Source organism: Aptenodytes forsteri, unplaced genomic scaffold, assembly GCF_000699145.1.
Source record: "Aptenodytes forsteri isolate BGI_AS27 unplaced genomic scaffold, ASM69914v1 Scaffold57, whole genome shotgun sequence".
Lineage (NCBI taxonomy): Eukaryota > Metazoa > Chordata > Aves > Sphenisciformes > Spheniscidae > Aptenodytes > Aptenodytes forsteri.
The window spans coordinates 1,067,293-1,070,573 of record NW_008796220.1 but is presented as its reverse complement, the minus strand read 5'-3'; positions in this window follow the sequence as shown (position 1 = coordinate 1,070,573).

The following is a 3,281-nucleotide window of genomic DNA, read 5'->3' as shown; positions in this document are numbered from 1 at the left end:
ACCCCCACCTCGCTACAACCTCCTTTCAGGTAGTTGTAGAGAGCGATGAGGTCTCCCCTCAGCCTCCTTTTCTCCAGGCTAAACAACCCCAGTTCCCTCAGCCGCTCCTCACAAGACTTGTTCTCCGGACAAGTCTCTCCTTGTCTCTCCTTCCCCTCAACTCACTCCTCCTGCCCCAAAACACTCCTCAGTTATGCTGGTATACTATTTGGACCAAAGCTGTTGCAATCACACCACAAATAAGTGAAATCTCTGGCTTTTCCCCTACAAACTAATTGGGCCTTTGGATTACAACAGTTCTTTATTTGATCAGCAATTTCACCAGTATAAAGGACATAGGTCTTGTGTAGTGATTTAGTTGCAAGAGGAGTTTTGAGTACAGGAATATGATTTAAAATCTCAGAAGCATAAAGGAAGGAAGGAAGGAAGCAAGCGAGCAAGCTAGCAACCAAGCAAGCTGTGGGACCAAATCCCATTTGACAGACAGCTCCTGTTCTTACCTAAGTGACAAAATCCCAGGGAAAAGTTCATACAAAGGAAAGAAAATTTGGTTGATTTTCCATGCACAAAAGACTAAGAAGCAGTTGTTCATCTTCCACTGGCACAAACCTTGTGCAAATGGTGTGCTGAGAAAAAAACATGGCCATGAGATCAGGCACCCATGAAAAGTGTACTGATAATAGCCAGGTGAGGTCTCCCAGCTCTTTCAGATGGGGGAATTAACGTGCATCTGCGTGGCTTTCCCCCTGCCTTTCTTCAGCTGTATAAAGTAGGGACCTCACCCTGCTGGGGAAATGGATAGATAGTGGATTTTGCCTTTTTTCCTGATGTAAACATGTAAATAAATGTACTGCAGGCTGGAACAGTGAGATTTTTATAGACAGCTCTCCATGCTTTGTTACTCATGGTTTCCTTTGCACTGAAATTTGGTAGTCCCTGTTGTACCCCATCTGGTACCTGGACAAGCCCTTCCCTAGTGGGAAGTCACCAACTGGAAAGGGAAATAAAGGCACACAGAGAAGCAGGCAGAGGAGGGGAGAGCAGCCAGGAATCTTCTGAGTCTTGTTAAGGTATTGCACATGATTCGGTGGCAGCTGAACTTGCCTTGCTGGGTAATTGTGCAACTAATTGATGCTTACAGCAAATTTAAATTATTTGGGACAGCGGTAGAAGTGGTATCTGAGCTACCCTGGCACCATCATCTGTGTGTCCTTTTCTCTCTTGATCAATGAGAAAAATTGCTCACAATCCTCTTTCTGGCAGTTTGTATATTGGAACATGATCAGGCAAATTCCCAGGAAAACACCCTGGAAAAGTGGTAAACACACAAAACCATCCCATTTTTGGAATCAAGTGTCAGTGGGAAGCTCAGAGACCGTATCAAGGAAAATATGAGGCTCTGACTGTCTTTTTCTTAATCTTTTCTGTGGATATCTGGACCGCTGTAAGAGACAGGACCCTGGAGTAGGCGTGGAATGACTCTGCACAACCTTTCCTAGCTTCCCTTTGAGATGACTTGCTTAAGATCGCACAGAAGGTTGGTCAGGGCAGAGCCTTTCAGGGGTGGCATGGTGAGCCACATGTGGAGCCTCCGAAGACACAAGTTTGATTCCTTGCTCAACAACCTGTTCCCAAGAAAGTCTTTCCATCCCCGTGTTGATAAAACCAGGAGTTTTCCTCTCCTCTCCTTCCCAGGGGTATTGTAAGAATCAATATATGAATGGTGAAGATGCTCTGTTGTCCCAGGGGATGCCAATACATCTGAGATGCTGTAAGGAGAAGGACTCTTTGGTACCAACCTTGGGAGAAGGACAATTATGTGCTGAGCAGGGCCATATGCTCCATCTCCATCTTGCCGCTTTCTTTCTCGGGAGAAATTCACATCCTGACTTCTTCACTGCAAACATAAGGCATGAAAAGTGTCTGGCATGCTTCTGGGGCTTTGAAAACTCAATGAACAGTGATAGAGCAGGGAATATTATTTGAAGAACAGTCACCTTCAAACTGATGAGCTCTGACTTGTATACCTCTCATTTAAACATTGATCTATTTGAAAAATTTACTTGATTGCATCTCACTGTCAGCATTGGTGTCTGCTCACGAGGTTGGTCCTCGTGCTTTGTCTAGGTCTTCCTGGACTTTGTTCTGACACTTGTCCAGTTCCTAAGGAGGCAACCTGACATTCACTCAGGAGTATATCCTGGGTCTGCACCTGGAAAAACAAGTGAAAAATAGCAAAGAGAGCTTAAAAAAAAAATCATTATGAATGCAGGTCTTGAACCTGGTGTCACAAAGAGATTTGAAGATTTAGTTGGAACAGTGGAATAAAGAAGTTAGATAGTTTTGGCTCAAAAAACCCTGTATCTAAGAGAAAGGTGCAACCATGAATATATATGTGTGTGAGTGTGCGTGTGTGTTTTCAGGCTTGGCAATTGAAACAGAAATAGATCTAAGAAGGTGCTTTGAGCCCTTTTTAATGTTGTTTTGCCCTGAAATAATTCCAAAGAAATATTCCTCTCTTGTGGATTCTTGGCTGATAATCCATCTCATACCACATCTGGTTTATGGTCTGATTTTAAAGTTATCAGTGTACTATCTGAAAGCCTTTCTATCTCCTGATTGCAGAGAAAGATAAATATCAGCCACATGCTATCACCAAAATATACATTGGGAAAGAAATAATCCCCAACAGCTTTGCTGGGGCAATCCTGACCTTATGTTATAACATGAGAACAGAGCAATGTCCTATTGGACCATCTATGTCTAGACCTTTTTGACCTTGCTGGTACCGTCTGCCTTCACAGCCTCCCAGGGCAGCAAGGTCAAGAAGTTTGCTGTCTGCAAAGGTCAGGATGTCTCTCCTGAGTTATAACTGCCAGTCCAGTGTCATGGTCTGGGTTATTTTTCCCTAGATGCATTTCCCTAGTGTACTTCTGCCATCTATTTTCTCACTCACTCCATTTTATGAAGTTCCTTGCAATTGGCACAATGTCCCACTGACTGAAAAAGGGGAAACATAACCCCCATTTTTAAAAAGGGAAAAAAGGAAGACCCGGGGAACTACAGGCCAGTCAGTCTCACCTCCGTGCCTGGGATCCTCCTGGAAGCTATACTAAGGCAGATGGAGGACAGGGAGGTGATTCGAGGCAGCCAGCATGGCTTCACCAAGGGCAAGTCCTGCCTGACCAACCTCGTGGCCTTCTATGATGGAGTGACTACAGCAGTGGACACGGGAAGGGCTACAGATGTCATCTATCTGGACCTCTGTAAGGCCTCTGACA